The sequence below is a fragment of the Falco peregrinus genome, chromosome 2 (assembly GCF_023634155.1).
Source record: "Falco peregrinus isolate bFalPer1 chromosome 2, bFalPer1.pri, whole genome shotgun sequence".
Taxonomy (NCBI): Eukaryota; Metazoa; Chordata; class Aves; order Falconiformes; family Falconidae; genus Falco; species Falco peregrinus.
This window is the reverse complement of record NC_073722.1, coordinates 106,361,877-106,385,352: the sequence shown is the minus strand read 5'-3', so window position 1 is coordinate 106,385,352 and position 23,476 is coordinate 106,361,877. Positions and strand designations below refer to the sequence as shown.

At 48.1% G+C, this 23,476-nt stretch overlaps 1 long non-coding RNA gene across 3 annotated transcripts in view; it reads right to left on the bottom strand.

The window, feature by feature from the left end:
* Positions 1-2,328: 2,328 nt before the first annotated feature.
* The window catches only part of LOC114012984 (uncharacterized), a 132,150-nt gene continuing 111,002 nt past the window's right edge, over positions 2,329-23,476 (bottom strand). For 2 of the 3 annotated variants that reach the window (XR_008745744.1, XR_008745745.1), the window contains one exon: positions 17,038-22,904. This is a non-coding gene — a long non-coding RNA (uncharacterized LOC114012984). Of the gene's footprint in view, positions 3,751-14,157; positions 22,905-23,476 lie in introns of those variants that run through there. The other variant, XR_008745746.1, reaches the window with a different exon arrangement.

Sequence of the window (23,476 nt, the reverse complement as noted above, 5' to 3'; positions counted from 1 at the left end):
ACCCCTGCTCTCTCTTGGAAGTTTATTCTGGTTTATTGAGGCCACAGTCCCTTGCTCCCTGTGGGCTCCCTGAGAAGTTCTGCTCAATGCCACACCGTTCCCTGTCCAGCATTGCTCCCAGAGCTACTAAAAATAGAGGGGCTGCTTTGGAAAAGCCTGGTTTTGACTTAAACGCTGCCTGCTTGCTCAGTGCTGGGAGCCTGGGAGTGATGCAGCGGCCTCAAACGTCACCGCTGCAGAAGGACCTTCATCCTCCTCACTAGTAAAATCTACATGGCTCCCCACTTACCTCTTCTTTCTTTCTTGTGATGGTTGGTGATTTCTTCCTTTTGCCCTGCACCACAGGGCTAGAAATCCCTATTTCTCATCCCACCCCAGGCAGGGATGCCCACAGAGCCCTGTGACACCCGAAGTGTACCTGGGACAACCAAGTTACAAAGAGGTTTGTGGCAAAGCTGCCAGAGGACACAACGTCAGGTTATCTTCACTGGGGGAGGACTGAGAAGCCTAAACACGCCCTTTACTCAGTTCTACTACACCAGAAAGCCAGACACAAGCCCAAGTATGTAGGAGTCCCCTCCCTAAGGCCACATGAGCAGAAAAGTAAAGATAAAGATATATATACATGTGCTTGTCAAACTAATCGAGACTAGGAGGAAAGAGAGCTGTGCCAGCCTTCCACTGCTCTGCCATGCAGGGAAGGAGAATTAGAGGGGCAATGAGGAGAGAAATGGAGAGAAAGATCCTCTAAAGCTTGTTTTTAAGACATCCCTTCCACCCTAGGGCTTGTTTTAACGGCCCATGCTGCACACTAGATACGTCCCCTTTTATTTACGATGATTATTACAGGCTGCTGCAGTGTCCCCTGGGTCCCAGAGAGGCAGCGCCGGCTGCTATTAAGGCATTTTGTCTTTCTCTAAAATCACATAAAGACCTTCCCTGTGCTCCTCCCGCTGGGCAATAAAAAGCAAAAGACAATCCACGGCTGAGCTGGCTGCTCTCTAGCTGGATGGGCAAAGCGCCTCGTTAGGCACAATAAAGTGCTCTCCTTAACCCCGGGCCATCCGCAGCGGCCAGGGCAATCAGGCCAAGGTGAAAGGAGGTGGCTGCAGCGAAGGGCTGGCAGCAGCGGCCACTGGCACGCACACGCGGAGCGAGCGCAAGCTGAGCATGCAGCGGGCAGAGCCGGCCGCAGCAGCGGTAATGCATCTCGGGACATATCCCCATCCTGGAGCAAAAAGCGGGCAGCATCCACTTGTCCAGTCCCCGGCACGGGCACCCCACCGCCAGCCCAGGGCTTGGCTTTGCTCACCAGGGACTGGAGTGGGGCGCACGTCCTAGCCAGCCAAAGAAGTATTTTGGAAAATTAATCAGTCCAATTGAAATGTGATTGATTGAGGATTGAAAGCCACAATCCAACAAGCCCTGGAAAATTTAATAGTCTAAAACCCTATTAATTTTTCATGTTCTTTCTCTTTTGATTTTTTTTCCCCCTTTCCGTTGTGGAGGTGGCTTCATGCCAGGATGTTTATGTGTAAACAATTCAGCTCTCTCCCCACTCACTCAGTGCACTGGGTACCTTCCCAGTACTGAGGCTTTGAAGCCGGTGAGACCCTGCCGCACCAGCGCTCTCAGAGAAGTGGGGATTTCCATCCTTCGCCTGCTCCCCCCAGAACTCCGCTTGCCAAAATGCACCAACACGGAAAAAATGGAGGGGAAGAGCCTCATGGCACTGAGCTGGCCAGGTCGGGCTGACTCCAAACCTGGAAGCAGGAGTCTTGCTCCTCCTAAGCCAGTATGTATCGTGACAGATACAGTAACACCCACAAGCACATGCATCCTCTCCGGTCACTGTCACAGCACTGCTGTGGGGCCACCGTGACTTTCAGAGCCAGACAATGGAGTCAAGCAACATGAACATCAGGTTCAGCGCTGGAAGCTCCTTGACTCTGAAGATTGTCCTCTAATGCGGTCAATAAATCACTGCTCTGAAATGAAGGGTAAATTTGGTGTCCGGAAAATCTGGCATATTCCTGAAGGCACCACAGCAACCATTTCATGCAGCAATGAAACAGACCTAGACGCCACACGTGGAAGGAGCAACGTGGTTTAGCTGCTCGTTTGAGGTTTGGTCCAAAGCTACCTGTCAAGCATTTTGCCAGCGGTCTGGCTGTGTAATTAGCAATCGATGTGAGCGTAAGTTGCAAGCGGTGCTGTTGGTATTAAATTATTTCTGTTTTCAACAGATCTATTTTGATTTTTCATTCCAAAGTGAAAATGTCTCTATTTGTTCAACATTTGTTGTTGGCCTGTATTTGGGTTTTTTGGGGTTTTTTTTTGTGTGGTTTTGTTGTTTTTTTTTAACACAGTGTCAACATTTCTCAAGTGGGAAAAAACCAACATAGTTCAGTTTTTAAAAAAAGACCCATTTTCTGCCAGCAACATCTATGGAAATGTTTGAAATGGGCCTCTGATGAAGTAATATGAACATAGGCCATCACACCTAAGATTTGACCTCTTCCAGTGACCCCTGTTGGACTGCTTCCCTGGGGAAATGAGACTGTAAAATCACACCTTCTCTATTTGCCACCTTTCAACCCTCAAACTCTGGCATACCTGGGCAGATTTCAAGCACAGATGGGATGAGATCTTGGACATAATTGGTTTGTGACAAACCTCTCAAAAATCGCAGTCCAGATTCAGTTTTATTTGGTTTTCTAACTGAAGAAAAGGTGATAGGTAGCAGGCGTTTGACTCTTACTCCACACAAAAGAATCTCAAGTGCACAAAAGCCCTTAAAATTTCCCAGCTGACGAGTGACCATCAGTTGGAGTTTGCACCTTTCTGGCCTGCAAGTCAACCAATGCACTTGGGTGTACTCTAAGGAGAAGCACCCCTTTTCTCCTGCCCCATCTAAAGTGCTCTGCCAGCCAGGTCTGTAGGGTCACCCCTGGGACAACTTTTCCCATGGTAGCTTGCCACGTGTGTCCTCTGCCAAGGCAGCTTCAAAAACTGAATGAAATGAGGTTAAATCAAGTGATCTATCTTCATCCCAGGGCCAAAACGCAGCTCTGCGGGACTGGTTTTCACAGTGGTGCTACGTCAGGCTGTGTTTTCCCCAGGAACTCTTGCCGTTCCCAGCATTTTGGTCACAAGATGGATCAAACCTGGCTGTGGCCTTAGGGCCCCTGCGCATTCATCACTGTGCTGGTTCGCTCCAGCTGTTACTGGGACTGTTTATTTATGTCCCTCTCTGCCCCGAGAGTCTTTCTGAAGTGTCTTTGCTATCTGCAGCAGCTCCTGTTAAATCCGGAAGACAAAGTGTTAGTCCTGTCCATGAGGGTTTTTTATTTTTAATAAAACTTGCTTGTGCTCTTCCCCAAGGGACTTGTTGAAGTTGTGGAAGTCAAAGATAAAATGTTCTAGCTGCTGTTTCCTGGAGAGCGATGCTGTGTTTTCTTGTGAAACTCCTTTAATGAACATTTGTAAAGGGCAGAGATGGGACCAAGGCACAATCTGTGGTCCAAGTACTTCTGAACCCTGGACATGCTGGCAGCCAGATCCAAGTCCATTCTTTCCAGCTTTTCTTCTGAAATGGCTCCTAATGGGCTGAAAGAAAACTTGAAAGGGAACAACTTCAACATGGGAGAAAAACCAAATCCCGTTTTCCTTCCCAGTCTATGCTTTGCAGCTGTCTTCCAGTTCCTGCAGATCTCAGGACCTTACAGGGACACATGAAGGGGTTCAGCCCTGCCAGAGGAACAAGATGACGATGCAGAGGCTGTAAAGGTAATTTCTACACCAGGCAAGAGGCAAGTTCCCTGAATCAGGACCTACTATGCAATGAAACAACACTATCTGCAGAAGACCAAGGGTAGGTTAGCTTTTAGTTACTCATCAAGGCTAATGAGCTGATAGACATGCTGTGCTAATGAGGCTGCACTCTTGCTGGTCCTGGAGCGAGCAGTTGCTCAGGGGGCTCTACCCTGTGCTGCACTGTGCTGCACTGTGCAGGAGGGAGGGAGAGGCTTACAGACCAGGGCTCCCTTACAGACCATTTTGACAGGGAGAAAATGTATTTCATCCCCATCAAATCCTTGGCAGGAAATGTCAACTTGATGCCAACAGGAAAAAAAAACCCTAATAAATAAAAGAAAGCACCGTTTTCTTTTGGATGGTTTGAATTGTCAATGTTTTCTGGACTGAAAGTGGACTTTTTATTATTTTTCTAACTCTTTTCTGCTACTGGAACTAAGCAACACCCCAGTTAAACACCCTTCTACTAGCATCTATGAGCGCACCCTATGGGTGTTCTGTTTTGGCAGAAAAATCACATCCCCCAGTGCCCAGGGCAGCATGGGGACATGTCCCTGTGATGGGGGCTGGCCACGATGTCTTGAGGATGTGGTGGCAAGGGGCAGAGGAGCTGCCAGCAACACTAATTTCTGCAAGAGAGCAGGATGTTGTGCACCCAGATCCTCCCCGTGGGTACATCGGTCGGTCCCTGGAGAGCTGGCCACGTGCAGTGCCTCCAGCAGGAATATGGAGCCCTCAGCCAGGCTGTGCCTCCACCACAGTCTCCCAAGCCTTCCCAAGCTCTTGGGTTTGCCTGCAAACCAGGGCTGGAGAATGGAAAAAGGGAAATATCGGTGTTCTGAAATGCCACAATGTCACTACTTCACTAAGGTCTCCCCTTGTCATGCCCTAGATGCTGGCACTTCACAAAGGAGCCTGGTCCAGAGAAGGGGTGCACATGCATGGCATCACTGCCAGGGTACTACCCTGCCCACTGAGGGTAGACCAGCAACTGGCTGACCCCAAGCCACTCATTCTTGGGGAGGAGGACTTATCATGGAAAAAATAAATCACATTTTCAATGAAAAACAGTACTTCACACGCAGACGTAAGCTTAAACCCAGCTCCAGTTTTCTACTGAAGGAGAAGTTTTGATAGAAGCTTTCATCTGCCCCACTCCAAACCTTACACAGGCTCCAGCCCTAAACTCTGACCCTACCAGGACTTCCCATTCAGCTGTGAACAAGTTCCTCCTCATCCTAGGAGCCAGCACAAAGGCTGGGCTGGGCGGAGAAATGGCTTTCTTGGCACCCAGATCTCTTTCCTGATTATTATTCTGGTCATTCACCATCTTTCTCTCTCAATCTTGAGGAAGGAGCAGTGATTTTGTGAGTTGGAATTTGGATGTATTCCCAGCTCCTTCCCCCCCACCCCCCCCACCCCCTCCTGTTAATTAAAACTAATAAATCTGCTCAACAGAGTTTGCAGAGCAGGGGGACAAGGTACAGTTATCTTGACACGGCAAGGCCATCTCACTCATTCCCCCACACCTTTTATTTATTTAATTTATTCACGTATTTATTCAGTTCTTGAGCTTGTTCCAGAGATACTGCTGATCTGAATTTCTCGTCTATGCTACGTGCAGGCTCTTTGCCTTTCTTTCACAAGGAAGCAGTCCCACAGGAGCTGCAAATAATCAACAATTATCATGGCATGCATCCCTAGACGTAATTACAGACAACCCAGAGTAACCTGGAAACAAAGGGAGTCCGTGTTATACAAGACCTATTTGGTCTGTTCCTCCTCATGGGCCCCATACCCGCCACAGCCTAAAGGGAGATGAAGCCCCAGGTTTTGGGGTGCGGGGGGGGTTAGTGCAATGCTCAGTCCTTTGTACTGACTTGCGGGATGCAACAGGAAAAGCCAAAAAAAAAAAAAAAAAAGGGATCAGTCCCCACATTTTGAGTGTTGAATGCCATCTGAGAGGTTGCACAACCCGCACACACCCCCACCCCACCCCACCCCCCCCCCGGCATCCCTGGCCACGCCAGAAAGCCAGATCTTACCTGCCAGCCCCAGGAAGGTACGGGGTCCCGAAGGGCTCTAGGTACCTATGAACTACCCCCCACACCCTTCCCCAGCATGGTAAATATGTTCTCCAGGAGGACAGAAATGGCTTCTGAATTAGGTGCCTGGTCTGAGGTGGGACAAACAGGATTTTTTTGGAGATGCTGCCCATCCCCAGCTTTGCAGCCAGGTTCTCCTGGCCTGTGGGGAGCAGGTGGTGGTTCCTCCTCGCTGGCATCGTGTTGCTGCTGGAGGGGAGGACTGAGGAGAAGGGTGCCCCAAGGGTGATCCAGAGCCCCTGGCTGAGTTTCAAAGGCAGAAGTTTGTGCGAAACAGCTTTGCTCTGAAGGCCTGTGGTCTCCTCCTCCTCGCCAGGAGGAAGGCAGTGCTGGTAGCTATAGCAACCAGACCTTCCCTCCAGCTGCCAAACTTCACCCGGATGGGCTTGGGCGAAGAAATGAAGAGGGACGGGAGAATGCAAATGACCTGCAATCCCTCCAAACCCTTCCGATCAATATTATATTAATTTTAAACCATGGGAGTTAGGCAAGATGTGTAAGGATAAAGGAGTGAATCCCAGGCAGCACGGATGACAGAAAAAAGCGAAGGGAAAGGCGTGAGACAGAAAAACAAGATGATGATCTATCTCTTCCACCCCTCCCTAGCCTCCCAGCAGGCTCAGAAGAGGCCGTACTAGTGTCATCCAGAGGGTAACAGCTTTAATTAGTGATTTAAGTACCCTCCACAACAGACTTTGCTCTCTGGATGCTCTTGGGAAACGGCTGTGCCACAGTTATTGAGGCGAAGCACATCCTTCCCCTGCTTTTCCCCCTCCCTGGCACGACATAACAGTGGGGCACGGGTCACCTTTGAAACGGTGCTGTGCCCTTTCCGCACATAAAGCAGAGCTATTGGGAGAACAGCAGCAGCCACTCGTGAACATCAGCCTTCACCGTTGTGTCTGCCAGTGCAACGCTCCACATTCACCTGCCCCAACAACCACTGCAGTGAAATTGGAGTCCAGCAAAACGGTGGCCAGTTACGGGACTGGACAGCCACGTTCCCTGTTCCATGGTCCCTGCGCCCTCTCCTGCCCCAAACAGCGCTGGGGCTTTTCTGCTCCATCTCTGTCCCTCTCCTCTGCGCAGGATTTCTCGTGGCTGGCATTCCCACCTCTCTGCTTTCTGATGGCTGTTCAAACAACCCCACAATCTCTTTTAGCCCCTTTTCCCTGAACTGGGTGAATTCCCTTTTCCTGCGTTACAGGTGGGGAAACGTAGGCAGGGAGCAAAGGACTTGCTCAAAGTCATCCCTTGCCAACCAGTAGTAGATGCAGGAATTGGCCTCAGGACCCTGAGTCTCAGGTTTCCATCCCAGGTAGGCTGCACAGCCTGGAGATTTCTCCTATGAAACAACTCTTTTTTTCTAGTTCAGGTGGCTTGTCAGCCAAAGCTAAAGGGGAAAAAATGGAAACTTTGACTTTTGAAGAAAAGTTGTCATTTTCTTTGCACTTGAACCCCCCGACTCATTTCTCTAATGAAAAACTAAAAGTGCTTAAGTGTTGATCTTAGAAAGTTGATCACTGCTTTTTGGAAACAATCACTTTTTAGAGAAAGCTGTTTGTACAGATAACCGCCATTCTTCTCTCACTTGAAGCAGCAGCTGTTGTGGGAGACAGCTGAAATGGCAAACACGATCTTGCTCAATCCATCACCCAGACACAAGGAAAGAAGAGCTACTTAAGTTAAAGGACAATGTTTGCATAAGAGGAGCTAGGCCACAAATCAATTCACACTGGAAGTCAGGAGAAGGTTTTAACCAGAGGGATGGGCTCCTGGAATGATATTCTGATGAGATCAGGGGATAAAAAATACCACCCTTTTCCAAGACGGAGCTGAAACAGGTGAGTAAGTTCACACAGCGTCACCCAGGATGGCACTGGCTTCGACTTGAGTGAAGCTGAAAGATCTGATTTCATATTTCTGTTTCATGCCAGAGGTCTCTGGGCAGCTAAAGCTCTGCCTAATGATCCGTGCTGTATGGAAAGAAACTTAAAGAACACTTGCTATCGAATTTCCATAGTCTTCCCCATCCTATTTGCATTTAAAACTAGCTTTCAGATGCTGTGCGTGGGACAAGACGCATTTCTGCTCAATACTCGTCCAATTTTCCCTGTTGTGGATTCAGGCTGGTGGCACCAATTGCTATTGATACAGATGGAGTTGCGTGAGAATCCAGAGTTTTCTGGCCCAGAGGAATCTTACAGGGAAATAGCTGCAGCAATACTGAATGCTCTGGTTGAGCCAACACGTGGCAGGGCGAGCATGGTGTTTCTGATTACTGAAAAACAAAATGATGACAATCTGGGGGTTGAGTCTTTTACCTTTCTTAAATAGGGACAAAAAAAACCAATTTCTGGCCCCACCATCAATAATTATTCCAAAGAGAATTGATCTCTAGTGGCAAGAAACGTTTTGCTTCAGCTATTTCAAAGCATTATTTTTCAACCTTTGCAGCCTTGTTATTAAAATGATTCTATTTTTTTAAAGAAATTGATTTACATTTTAAAACAGCAGAAAAAGTCACTTTGAATTTAAAAAAAAATTAAAATCCTATTTGAAAATGTCAGAGTGGCTGAAAAGGGAAAGCTATCAACAGACAATGCTGAGAAGGCTAAAGCCTCTTTCAGTTCAGTCTTTACTAAACAGATCAACTGTGAGTTGGTGTCTGACACAATTAACACTGAGGAGTAAGATATCAGGCTCGGAAGGGACAGAAAAGTTTTGAGCTTACTTAGCTAAGGCAGGCGTTTTTGAATCGGCTGTGCTGTGCTAGCTCCATCCCTGGGCACATCAAGAACCACTGAATGCAATTTTGGAGCCAACACAGTGATATTTGAGAAGATGATGATGCAAAAATGTAGAAAAGGGCAGCTGCAACACCTGCCTTTTTGAAAGGGGAGGGAGGCAAATGAGTTTACCTCAAATTTTCAGAAGCATACTGAGAGCAAACAAAGTCTGCGCGAGCACCTGGAGGAGCACAGGAAAATGAATAACAGCCAACGTGAATTTGTAAAGACCAAATTGGGTCAAACCAATCTAATTTCCTCCAGTGACAGGGTGGCAGGGCTGGTTCTGGGCAAAGATGCAGGAGATGTCATCTGTCTTTACTTCAGCAAGACTTTTCAAGCTGTCTCCCATGACATTCTCATCAGCACACTGGGAAACTGCTCTGTATTGCAATTTGGCTGTACCTAGAGAGAGATTATCAATGGTTCCCTGTCAGAAAAGAGGGATGCACCTAACAGGGGCCTCTCTTGATCTGGTACAATTCGATATTTCAATTAACCTCCTGGATGATGGAAGAGGGGAGATGTTTATTAGATCTGCAGAGGGCTCACCCCAGGAAAGGCTACCAGCACTTTGGAGGACACAAAACCAAATTCAGACCAGACTTGAGACCCAGTGATGGGAAACTGGAGAAAGGGCCTGAGATATCCTATAAAGCTGATGAAATTCAGGGAGGACCAGCACACAGCTCGATGTTGAGTCGCTCACACAAACACCAGATGGGCTACAATGGGCTGGGCAGCAGCTTGGCAGATAAAGATCCAGGGCTGTATTTGATGAGAAGTGGAACAGACTGTGGCAATAAAAGGCAAAGGGTTGACTGCAGCGTTGTCTTAGAAATGGCTCAGAATGAGCCTTCTCCAGACAGGGGAGTGAAATACAGAAGCCCTCTGGGGCTTTCTGTCCTCGTTTCTGTTCAGTGGTTTGGGTCCAGCAAAGGCAACTTTGGCTGCCACTGGGTTTGGTTTAAATACACGGGTATTTCCGCCAGGAAGTTTCCAATTCTCTTTCTTCTTTCTGCAGAACATGATTTCCATTCCGTGCCTGACACTGCCTCCCTGGCTCTTTTGATCTTTCATGTGGAGCCAGGGATTAATATCCTTTCAACAGCATTTTCAGAAAAATCAGCAAATTGCATTTGTGTCTCAATGGAGGATACGGGCTCCAGAGCAGCCTTCTCCTTCAGGGAGACATGGAGTGATGGGGCCACTCTGACAGGCTGCGCCCAGAAACCTGCCAGGAGAAGGAAGATTCACAGTCTTTCAGATCTCAGTGACGGCTCTATCCTTTAGCAACTCTGCTGTAAACATACGCCAAGCAATAACTGTGCATGCACAAAAAAGGCTGTTGCTAATAGATTGTACTGCTTGTTTCTACTCTACTAAGAATGTCCTGCTAATTTTTTGTTTTCACCAAATTTTCCACTTGAAATATGAGAGCGGAAATGAAGCTGTGAGCTGCATAAATAAAAAGAGGCAGAGCTGCTGCTTTGCCTTTGGTTTTGCAGCACCAGTGGGGATGGGAGCTCAAAGCCTGCTGGCATCGCCTGCATGGGTGCTGCAGGGCCCCGTGCCATAGCTTGGAATTCCACCCAGAGCCTCATCCCAGGTTGCCACAACCATGAAAAAGGAAAGACTGGGCTGAAAATGGTCAGACCAACCTACTCAGCCTTGCGGAAAGTAGGGCTTGTTCCTGGTGGCCTCGCAAATATTACAAAACCAACAAATAAACAATAAAATCAATCAATCAAATCAATACAGTCCAAGCCTTAGAAATAAGGAATGTTGCTGCCAGTCTTGGGAGACCAGAGCTACTTTGGAGAGAGAGAAAGATGATAACTGAGCAAGCACTGCCATTTCTAGTGGTGTGGTGGCTGAGCTTCAAGGTCAAACTGACAAAGGCTATTTGTTTCCCTTAAAAGCCAAACTTCTTGTTTCCCAAACACACCTTCCTCCAGCCGTATTTCACACAAAGCCGCCATCCTCGTGTGGTCAGCTGCAAAGCAATGCGGGGAGTACCCAGACGGCAGAGCTGCATCAAACTGTGCCGCCATTCAGCAGCACCCGGCAAGGAGATTTAAAGGCTATTGTGAAGAAATCCTTTAAATCCATCCGTGTAGTGTAGGAACAAGAAAGGCAAATGGGTAACTGGGAAGCGTTTTGACACTGGGAAGGAATACAAATCAGAAGGGCTGCTGGAGCTTTACTGTAGAACTCTTCGCATGTTGTTGCCAAAATCCCTGAATCCTGCCATTTTCAATTGACTAAATTATCTAGGAAACAGCAGCAGAGGCAGCTCCCAGCTCCTGTGTTCAGGGGATGCTCGTGCCTACCTGCTCGCCCAGCCTCTGCACCTGAAGCGCCTTCCCTTGGCACCCAGCCAGCCCCACAGCCCCCTCCTGCTGCAGACATCGCAACCAGCCCATGGGCACAGCGGGGCCGGAGTTTGGGGTGCGGTGGGGGCCCCGGTGTTGGTTGGTACCTCCAAAAGAAAGGCTGTGCACATGGGAAGGACATGGGGGGCCTGAAATCCAGAGCTGTCAGAGCTAGGTCTGGAGGGTGGGAGACAGCTAATGTTCCCCTTTTGGGGAATCACCGAAAGCTGCCAAGCCCCAAACCTGGGAAGGCAAGGGGGTCAGATGAGTGTGCATGGGGGCCGGATGAGTGTGCAGGGGGGTTAGATGAGTGTGCACGGGGGCATGGGTGAGTGTGCACAGGGATCAGTGCGAGTGTGCACGAGCGGCTGCTGATGGAGAAGGAGTAAGTGAGAGGTAAAGCCTAGAAGTGTTTAAACATGCAAACACACAAACCCTCTTAACAATCAGCATGGATGGAAATATTGATGGTTGCATTAAAAGTAAATATATTTTTAATTAAATAATTCTCCCCTTCTCCATTCAAGGGGCGTGAAAGCACTCATAAAATTAAACTGCTGCTTGAATTTCTCTCTCTCTCCCCTCTGACATGCCAAGACTACGATTTCCCCCCCTGCTTTCCCACCATCGACACCACCCCACAGCACCACTGGCTTTTGGCTCTTTAACCCCTTCTTAGCATCCCAGAAAACACCAAGGTTAGAGCAGAGCAGCTGATTTTCTCCCCCCTTCTCTCTCCTGCTTTCCTTCAGTCCTAGCTCAGGCAAAGCTCTGAAGGGCTCATTAATCAAAAGGCAATTAATTCCCCATCATGGGGGCAAATAACAGATACAGACGTTCAATAGCCTCCTTTTTCCACGCTCGAGTGTTTCTCTGATTCCTGCAAACTAAAATAAAAAGAAGCCAAAGCAAAAGAAACACCAAATGATTAAACGCTTCATTAACATCCTGCAAAGGGGGGGCAGGCCATGGCTTATTCATCTCTGTCGCCAAAGAGACAAATAGTTCAGAGGTGTCAGAATGGTTGCCAAAAGTAGGGTGCAAACTGGGGAGGTCCCCTGGCCCCAGAAGGTCTCATAAGCATGAAACATCTACAAAATGGAGGTGTCTCCCCCTGAAAATGGGGTGGTGGGGTGGTGGAATCTCTTTTTCTTCTTTCCCTCCTTGGCCCTCAGGCTTTGAGGCAGAACACTGCTCAGTCTCTCTCCATCTCGCCCTAATATCAGATCCCCACTCTGCTCCCAGCATGTGGTCCTGGGCTCTGCGCGGACCATTACACATTGCACCAACAACTCACTACCTTTAAAATACAACTAATGAACAAGTTCATGATGTGGAAAAGAAGCTATTGCTCCTTCTAATTTTGTTGGTGAGGAGTCAAGAAGTGACTAAGAGTTTTGATACATAAAATCGTAGGTTCACTCAACCTTTGTGTCCAAATCAATTAGCCAATGATCGCTGCCTATAGAAAAATTAAGAGTAAACTATTGTATTAGTTATTTAATCACTGAACTTACAAAAAACAAGGCACACAATTCAAATGCTCGGTTGGTATCATTAATCATAGTTTGTAGCAGAAAATAATTTTATATTATTAAAGCAATTACCATGCAATCATTTACGTTAGCAAAAATTCATTAATCTTTATTCATTATTCAATCAGATCGCATTATCTTAGCCTATTCCATCTAACTTGCCATTTCACAGTGGTGCAAAAAAAAAAAAGGGGAAAAAAGTGACAAAAGAAACTTTTTATAATACTAAACTATAAGGCTTCGCAGAAATTACTTCTAAATATAATTAATATAAAGGCATTATGTCTGCAGGAGGGACAGCACAAACGTCGTCCTCTCCACAGCATTTATTTGCTATTTCTCTATACTTTGGGCTGTGATTCCCAAGGGCTCAGCGCTCACAACTTGGAGCAGGATTTTTTTTCCCCCTTCCTTTTATTTAGTCACCTGAATAAATTGCCAGATTGTGTGTTCAGAAACCAGCAGCTCTCATTGTGAGCCTGATGGGCAGATTAGCAGAAAAATTCAGCTGCATCAAAAGCAGGAGAGCAAAGTGTGGTGCTCCCCATCGAAAACCTCACCGAAAGTCCTCCACCCTTTCCACCCCACCAGCCCACCAGGACGTGCAATTGACTGGCAGCTCAGCTTGTGGTTTCCAACCTCAGGGTTTGGGGTCTGACAGCCAGAACTAAGCCTCCCCCACGAAAATCAAAGCTGTGGAGGAAGCTGAGCCCTGCCAATCTGGGTCAGGCTCTTATCTGCTGGCAAGCAAAACGAAATTGGCCTGACTTTTTTTTTTTTTTTTATCTTCTGAGATGAGTGAAACTGCAGTGCTCATTATTATCGTTATTTTACTTTAATAGTCGAAGAGGTTACCAAAGATCTTTTGATTTTACATCCGTGAATTAATCTGGATAATTTTTCCTCCATGGGAAAAAAAGGAGGCAAAAACCGCAAGCTTCTCCCAGGGGACAGCAGTTTCAGGCTCCTTAGCATGCCATTTACAAACCAGGTGGCTAAATCCTGTTTTGGTTGGTGAACAGGTTTTACTCTAGTCCCTCTCCCCAGGGAAACACAAATTTGTCTTCAAAACATCACTGCAAAGTAGGACAGTAATGTTAATGCTATTTTGCTGCTAAGGGAGCGTGAGCAGTTTGTCCAAGGTAGTTGAGGAGGTGTGTGACAGATCCAGGAATAAGAGCTGGGTCTCTAGTTTACCCCCTTCCTTGGCATGGTCCCCTAAGATCAGGGGCAATTAAATGTCCCCTCAGCCCTAGGGGACATATTCAGCACCATATGGGTTCGGGCACTGGCCACGAAGCAGCACAAGGTTGGTGCTTGAGCTCCTGTTCTCTGCCTGGGAGCTGCTTTTCCGGTCAGGTGAACTTAATAGAGTGACATCTCTATTAAATGCCTCTTCAAAGTCTTTGTGCCGTAATTCTGGCTCAGATCCTGCCTTTCTGTGGCCATTTTGAGTTATCCTCAATGTCCTGGGAGTTCCAGCTCTCTCCCTGCCCGCTGCTGCATCCCGGGGACTCGCAGGGCTCTTGGCACCCACCTTGATCAACCTGGTGTGCCTGCCCCAGCTGGCGGCTCACACATTTCTGGCCATGGGGCTGGCATGCAGTCCTGCTGGGACCTTGCTGGGCACCGATATCTCAGCTGCTTCTGAGGAAGCAAAGAGGCTGAGCAGTTTATCAAGTGAACAGAGAGCTTAGCAAGACCAGCCTGGGGACATTTTATTTGCCTTTCAGAGGGAAGCAGGACAAAGGAGCCAGGTCCTAAGAAGTGTAGAAGGGATGAGATGGATGAAGGAAAGCATAGCCATGGCAAAACATGATCATTTCCAGGGCTCCCTGGAAGATCTTCTGAGTGTTATCCCTTTCCAGAGATGGGATCTCCACCTTCTTTTACTCTTTTTCCCCATGGTCACCAAACTGCAGCTTCTGCTTCCCTGCCATGTTACTCCAGGTTTGCATCACTGTGATAGGGAATTGGAGCACGAGGAGTGTTATCTGGTCCCAGTGTTTCCATTATCCCCGTTTCCATTTTCCCATTTTCCCCATTCCTGCCCAGCACTGCCAAGGAAACTCAACCGGCTCTCCGCAGCATACACTGGCAGAGCACCACAGGGTCAATAAAAATGATCAGTTCAGCCCTCAGAGGGATTGACTCACATCGCCCCAAAAAGTCATGATTTGGATTTACAAGGCAGAAGCAGCAGCTTTGCCGAATGCGAAAGGCAATTCAGTCTTAATGTAAATAATAATAAAAAGAGCAATTTTGTTTTCCTTTGGAGCATGTAACAGGTTGTCATGGGGAAGGTGTGTGGGCTTTTTTGCAAAGGGAGCATCGCTGATGACCTTTGGATAGCGTTTGCTCAGAGCCAGCTGCTGCATTCAGCACATCCCTGGGCTTTGTGAATCCACAGCCTCGTGGCTGCGTCTGCTTTGAGTGAAATGCTGCTCAGTCCTGCCTTCCCTCTTGCTTCAAAACCTGACTGCATCAGACCTGCATCTCCACGCTTCTTCCAGCGCCGCAAGAAACCTCTAATATACCATCCTGTAATGTAATGTAATATGCCATTACAAGGGGTAATGGTTTTAAACTAAAAGAGGGTAGATTCAGACTAGATTAAGAAAGAATTTTTTTTACAATGAGGGTGGTGAAACACTGGCACAGGTTGCCCAGAGAGGTGGACGATGCCCCATCCCTGGAAACATTCAAGGCCAGGCTGGATGGGGCTCTGAGCAGCCTGATCTAGCTGAAGATGTCCCTGCTCGCTGCAGGGGGGTTGGACTGGATGGCCTGTAAAGATCCCTTCCAACCCAAACCTTTCTGTGATCATCAAGAGCTGGGGTTAGACCTTGGCATTGCACAAGTGTCACCCAGTCCCTGGGAAAATGCCGCCTTTGGAAAAGTTGTCTAACAAGCAGCTGGAATTTGCCCCAAATCAAGTCTATAACAGGGCTCCTAGGTACGTACCTGAGCTGGAGCACTACACCTGCAAGCCTGCATTACAGCACCCGTACCTGTAACTGCGGCAGAGAGCCGTGCTTTGCTTGATGGATAAAGCAGAGGATCAACAGCTCATGTTTCTTTTCCCAGTTTTTGCAATGATCCACCTGATGATTTCAGGGCTTTAACTACTTATTCCTTCAGTTTCTGGGAAAACTGCAGGAGATAAAGGCTTACACCTGGCCTCCACCCAGTGCTTGGAGATACCGCAGTTGGGCATAGGGTTTAGAAAGAGCAGGCAAAGGCTGGTCTGCCTGGGGGCACGTGGGACAAGTCACACAAATTAGCAGTAGGTGGCAACTGAATGCAGACAAACAATGATGTCCAGAAATCCCAGAAACTGAAGCCAGATGGGGCAGGAAGATATGACTCCATTCTCCAGCAGTTCTGCATGTCCATCTGTGAAAAAGCAGAAATTTCCTGTGCATTTTCTTAGAAGTGGAGCCATCTCTAGGACATGCTCCTGGGGCACCTCAGGAGGGAACACAGACTCTTAGAGCCGTCAGGCATGGATGTTGCTTGGCAAGGGTTGAGTTGGGTCTTGGAGGCTGAGGCGGGAGGTCTGACTACAATCACATCTCCCACCCATTTTGCAGGCTTGGTTTAGTGCATCTGTGGTATGCTCTGGAAACAGCTTAAAGAGATTTTGATAGCATTGCTGGGAGAAAATGAACCTGTTAATGCTGCTATTTGCTGCAAAAAGGATTCACGCCCAGAACACTTTCTCACTGCAATGATCATTTTTAGCTGTGAGAATGAATTAGCCTTCCACTGAAAAGCTGTTTGCATGGGGAAAAGGTCAGCTAGGAGCAGCAAAGTGATTATTTGGGGGTAAGGCCCTGTCCCAGCCTTGAGGAGACTGGGGGGGCTTAATTCTCATTTTTAACTCCCAGTTTCCAGCCACCCTCTGCCCCCTTAAAATCCCTTTGTCCCCAGCTCTAATGATTAGGGGCAATGCCCAGTGCAGAAAAGTGCAGGAGCATCACAAGGGCTTTAAACACACCTGCAGATAACCTGCTGCTCCCATCTTGCAAATAAAAGCTCTGGGTTTATTCTGGCAGGACTGGTTCATTTAATTATCTTCAGATTGCCGAGTTTGCTTACAGCAATCTAACGACAAATAGTGTGAGATCAATGCAACTACCACCGGGCACTCACTCATCGGCAGCCCTTCAGCTGATCCCAGGCAATCCCTGCACCCAGTCCTGCTCTGCAGGTCGATCCTCCAGGGGTCTGAACAAGAGCCATGATTTGTCTGGCTCCTCTGGTAGGAGTTAATTGCAGGCAACATTTCAATAGGAAAGAGGCCAAAAAGATAATTAACCCTTTGGCTCTGATTTTGAGCATATCAAGAAGCCCTTGCCTTGGCAGGCCACGGGGGATGGGACTGGTTTCATCTCCAAGGAATAATGCATGGGGATCTGTCTGAAAGGGCTTTATTGCATTTTGGCTCCACTGATGGTCATGCAGATGCTGGTGCATGATCCACTCATCTAACCCTTCCATCCCTGGGCTGCGCCCCCATGCACAGGGCTTTTCATCAGAGGGTGGGTGCACCACCTAAGGCAGGAGTTGGCATCTGGCCCCGATGGGACAAGAGTCCAGGACAGGTATTGTCCTCTCCACTGTCCAACTCCTGACCAAGCACCAGAAGCAGCATCCAAGGCCAGCTCCTCCAGGTCTTTATTGCCTCTTCTGCTGTCTCTGGTAGCCGTCATTGGGTGGTAAGCAAACTTTTCTCAACTGTACCATTTATTTCCTTCTCCAACTTCCTGTGTTACTAATTATCTGAAAGAGATTGATAAACCCGCCAGTTGCCGCTCTGGTTACAGGTCACTTACCACGGTAATAAGAAGTGCAGAAATCAATAGCCATAAATAGTGGTTGGGAATCAAATTCCCTGAACAGTACTTTAAGTGAGGAGAAGGTTTAATTACGCCGTTGTCTGGCTTACTTTGCCCTGGAGGAGCAGGACAGAGCTGAGGGGAGGCGAGAGGCAACATACTCCCAGAGTTCAGCCAGTCCTTTGATTTTGGGCCAAGGCTGGAGAAGCCCATAGCTAAGAAGGGACATTGAGGACTTTGAGAGTCTTCCAAAGGCAGCACAGCTTCACACCACATTTAGCTGCAGGCAGGATTTTAACACTGCCTGTGAAATCCAGAGTGAAAGCTGTGTGTGATTAAAAAACAGGCTGGTGGCAGCCAAATAGAAACAGGTGGAAGGCGTACAAAGAAGTAAATTGACTTTTTTTTAAAGCAAACAAGGGTTTAGACTTGGGACTGACTCAGCCATGCACTGAGCTCTGGGATGGTCTGCCTGAGGACGGTCCACATCTTTTGGATGCAGAAAGAGGGAGGCTGTTTGTTCTCACAGCCGTTTGGGATGACGGAATTGAAGGCATGCACATGAACAGCTCCCGTTGCTCCGACGTTCAGTTCCACCAGGAGTGGGAATGACCGCTGGATAGGTTGAACAGGGAAAATGGCAGTGTTAGTTTTTATTACTGTTCGTGATAAACTACTAATTTGCATGTTTATCAAATCTTACGTGCTTTTGCAAGTTTGCAAGTGCAAGGCTTTGCTACATCCAGATAACTGATGGCTTTTTTGGAAGAGGCACGTTGGTCAAACACTTGTACCTGGTCCTGATGCTAGGGTAAGAGCATAAAATTTTCCACAGGGATCAGACTTTCCTGGGTATAAAAATCTGTGTCTCCAACCACCTCCAAAGTCCTTTCTGTTCCCGGTGGCATGAGGTCTAGAGATGACGGCTGACTTCAGCTCCCATGGGACTTCTTAAGATGTGGGAAATAAAGGAAAATCTCCCCAGTCCCCTAATCCAGCTGCCCTTCTCAGCTGCTGTCCTGTGCTTCCAGAGAAGCCAAGTGCTGCAGGACCATGGCCTGCCAGGTCTCCCTCACCCTCTCTGCTCTGGGAAGGCTGGTGGATCCTCCAAGCAGAGCGCAGCTGCCAGGCTGGAATGGGAAAGCATCCAGCCAGTTCCCCACCACTGTCTCCCAACCAGGGAGACTCCAGCTGGAACGAGGAAGAGTTTCACCCCAGGAACAAATATTGGAGAAAAAGCCAAGGAAGACTGGCAGCCTTCACGTTTCAGAGATCGACTTTCCCTCCAACATCTGCTCCCACACCTGGACCCAGACGGGGGCTTGGGCAGCCCTGTCCTGGTGCCGAAGGGAACTGGCTTCTCTTGCTCACTGTATGGGGTTGATGCTGTGGTAAAGCAATGCCCTGGCACCAGCCTAGCAACAGGAGGTTTCTTCCACATTGTGTCAGCTACACTGCTCACACGCAGGACTTTTAGAATATACCCACTACAGCAAAATGCACAGAAATACTGTAAGCAAAGTGGAGAAAAGCCCCCAAACCACCTGTGTGCCCTTTGTTCTGGGACAGCTCCTGAGTCTCTGCCCTGGGTTAGCAGCACCTTCCCTCAGGTCTGGGTCCTCTACTCTGCTCAAGTCTTCCCTTGCTGCTTCCTCCCCAGGTCCCAAACCCCCTTTTGTTTCCTTTGGAATCACCCTGGCACTGCACCCATCTGTCTGTCTCCCTCACAGCACCCGCTCTGCTTGCGGCTCCTCCCAGAACCGCTCCTGTAGAGCCCCGCTGTACTTCTCCAGCTATCAGGGTATAAATATGGCATGAGATAAATATTGTCACGGCACATTACCCTGGTCCTTCCTCACCAATTCACACTGCAGACAGAGTTATGCATCTATTTATATGTGTATATATATCTAATTATACTATATAAACTGTATATTCAACTCTCTATTGTGTATATTTAATATAAATGCCAGCTAATTGTCCTCAGTAAATATATATGGGGATTAACCGTATTGAAATTAAATTTATTGGTAATCCCCTTGAAAATAAACACACAAAATAAAATAACCACATAAAATAAAAGCAGAGGACATCACAATATTTGTTTGGTTCTTTTCACCGTACAGGAGGCTGGGGCTTTGCCAGGCCAGAGCACTGAGGTCTCTAATACCTTTCCCGAAGCCCCTCCTGGCAGCTGTCAGCTCGTATTGATGGTGTTTGCAGCCGCAAGAGCCCGCGTTGCTCCCGGCGCGCCAGCCCTCGGTTTGAGCCTCGTGTGCGGTGGGAGGAAGGCTTTGGCCAGCCCTGCTCTGCCCATGGCGGCTTGCTAACGTGGCCGACAGCTGGTCCGGCAGATTGGCGATGGGCTCCGGTGCTTTCCAGCCCGAGGTCACCGCCTCGAATACGGCCCTGGTCGGCAGTGACGGAGAGTCATTACGGCCGAGCAGATGTTTGATAGCATGTGTGAAATGGGCTGGGGGTGCTGGGGCCAGCTCCAGCGTGCAGGTGCCATGGTGCATATCAGCATCCATGCAGGCAGACCCCGTTAACCCCATCAACCAAGTGGGCAAGGACAGCTGCCTGGCACCGCACCGAGCCCACACCAGGGACAAGTCACAGGGTCTCTCCCATCATCAATAAAACCCTCTCCATAGGAGGGACAGCTCAGTTCTCCCATCTCTTCTTCCACCCTGGAAAGAGGTGCCACTTGGTGGCTCTGTTACTTGGTGGCATGTCTTGTGCTTGGGGTCCATGGGGATTTGCACAAGTTAGCACAAGAAAACCTGCTCAGAGCAATGCTGGCGCAGGCTGCTGTGCGGACCAGGATGGGTTTTAGCCTCCATTATCAGAGGTTTTGAAGAAGAGGGTAGGCAAGCTTCTGCTGGAATTGGTTTATGCCAAAATGGTTTCATACAGCAGATTATATAGCAGGCGTAGTGTGCAAAAGGAGTTACACGGGGTCTGAATCAGTCACTGACAACTAAGCTATATGGAGAGTTCCCCCATCCGATGCCTCAGATCTTCCCTTGCTCTTTTCAGATTCAGTAGAAAACCCCTGACAATGCTAAAATCTGCTGTTTAACAGTTTTGCAACATTATCTGTCTATGCAGCCCTTCTGGCTGCTGTGCTGCTAATTATTTGGTTGCGATAATTTTTGTCCTGCTCCTTCCTGCTGGCAATAAATGTGCACCCACTCAGGGATGAGGGACCCCATGGAGATTTCAGCCTGGATCCAGAAGGGACTGTGAGCCTTTGACCCCTGCCATAAATCCTTAGATCTTGTGGTTTGTTGTCTTTTTTTTTTACCAGCAAGACAACAATTCCTATCCACCTTCCTCAGATCATTAATTTATTTAATCCCACGCCTCGACAGTTTGCAGGCCTCTGGTTTCCTGGGGGAACTTGGGAGGGAGATACTGCTCCAGGCCCTGGCCAACATGCTCTGCAGAGCTGCCCCACTGCAAGGGGGCAAGTCATCCAGCCTGTGCTCTCCATCCCCTTTTTACCTCTATTTTGTTTTAATATATTTTACCCCTATTACCCTTTTTGCCCTCTCCCCTGCCCTAGACATGAATCAAGGGAAGCTGGGCAGCCTGCAGCCAGTCACGTTTCCTTTCTTTCCTTCCTTCTTCACCACTTCTCCCTGCCAGGTGCCTCCTTTCTCTCTGCAAAGCCCTCGGGGAAAGGCTGTCTTTACTATTTTGAGCCCATATGTTATATTAATGTTCTTGCTACTCTCTTGGATCCTGGGTTAATTGAGAAGAGCAAAAGGCAGAGGGAAGAGGCGCTTCCCCAAAGACACAAGCACATGTGGGTGCACACGTGGTCCCGTACACAGCAGCCTCGCCTGGCAGCAGGACAGATGGCTCCTGGGTCTCTCCACTTGACTTGGGGATCTGTCTTTGGGAGTGAAGGAGAAGTGAGATGGCAGAAATGATGACTCAGAGGTGTCGCCTGGTACAGGTGTCTGGAGGGGCCAGGGGTTGGGTTTGACGCTATGAAAACATCTTGGTTGCCCACTCAGTTCCCACAGCACCATCTCTCCTGGATGCCTGTGGTTGCCCTGTAATGAACCTACACTCATTCTCCTTGGACAACTGCAGCAACTGATTTGGAGATACTTTCCCCCATTTGAGAACCTCTCTCCAAAGCACAGTTGTCCTGCGCTGCTCCCAGCCTCATGCCTTGTCCATATAGCATCTGGTTTCCAGCTGTGGGAATGGGCTGGTGCTGCTGACCTCCTTATCCATAATGTCCTCCTTATCCTTACTCTCCTCGCATTATGGCTTCTGTGGACCAACCACCACAGGAACATTCATACCCAGAAGAAAGCCCATGTGTTACCATGCAGCCCTGTGTGGTGGCAAACTGCTTCCTTCTAGCCTCTGAAGTGAGCTGCAATAAAATGCATCCATCATTCATGGAAGTCTCCTCTCCCTTCGGACCACAGCAACTTGTTTGGCAATGAAAAAAAAACCAAAAACCCCACCCCTTGGATCTCTTAATTTGACAGGGCTGGGAGCTAGCAGATGAATATCTTAAATAACTAATGGTGACTCAGAGGAGCATTAAACAAAGATAACATTGTCACTTCTTCTCTGTTCCTCTTTTGTTTCTCACTCTTCAGCTTTCCTGCTGGTTTATTATCTCTTCAGTTTTCCTTCTGATGATCTTGTTACTATGACAGGATGTATATTATCTTTGGCAGCCTCTTCCAAATGTATGACCTGTTGTATCAATCCACGGCAGGAATAAACAAGACGGATGAATGCAGAGGAATAAAAGCACCTTATGAAATGATGTGGCTGCAAGAGGAGGGCTCCATCAGCTGTGGGGCTTTGGTGGGTTAGATGTGTGGGCTCCCCATGTAAGAGGTAAGCTCCAGGTGGGAGGGTTTCTCTCTCCACTAGCCCACCTCCAGTCTGGAGAGATTTTGCAACTGAATCTCCAGCAGTCCAGCATCTGGGCCGCCCGCTTCATGAATCTGTTGTGCATTGCTAAATACCTCCTCGAGCTCCGTCCCGCGGTAGCTGTGTTTTACAGGGGCTAGTGATTTGTGTGCTGTACCGCACAAGATCAGCAGTTAAAGGCAGCCTTAAGCAACTCTGGGATGAACTGATAAAACCAGCAAATGCCATTGGCCCCACCAGAAGCGCTCACATTCAGAGGGTCATTGGCTCGTTTATTATAAGGATGTGCTGATTGCAAGGTTACAGTTTCATGCTGTTACCTGGGTATTCCGCGGAGCGTCTCTTAGCTACAGCTGGAGGTCTGCAATCACCACCCTCTGAGTGTTGCACAAAGCCAAAACTCAGTGGGACCACCCCAGCTTCTTCTTCAATAAAATACATGCAACAGTGTGGATCACCCACTGCAGGAATGAACCATCTTGCTCAGATCCAGGCTCATGATTCCCAAGGACCAGAACTACTCAGTTCTGACCTGTTAAGAGAAAGACATGTAATTGGCAATGCTTGGTATTGCAGAAACTTCTTCAAAGCTGAGAAATGTCTGGATAAAAGGCTTGGTCTGGTCTGTCTTTTCATATATATCAGTGGAAAGCCTTGGGGAAGTAGGAAATCTCATTAGGAATTAACTTGGGATCAAATATGACCTCCCAGGAGATTCTGAAAGGCCAGGTCAGTCTAAAGGAAAACTGCTTGATGAACAGAGCCACCTCAGACTTCTTTGAAGAAAAGTACCACATGAAATTTTGATATTACTAAGTATTTAATAGATCTAATTTACAAAGCAATGTTACTCCCAATTCCCAGAGTGCCAAAAATCCTGCAACCTATTTCTTTGCAAGATTGACTTCCCATTCATTCATGGGTTTTAATGCAGCAAGCTGTTTAACAGCCACAAAAAATGTTTTAGGACAGGAAGCCCTGAGCCCTACAGAAGTGTACCAGGCTCTGCTATACCTTCAGCAAGCCTGGAGTTATGTAGCTCTGATATGACATGAGGTACCAGATTTTTTTTGCTCAGCCTGGTAGCAGCATTACCACAGCATG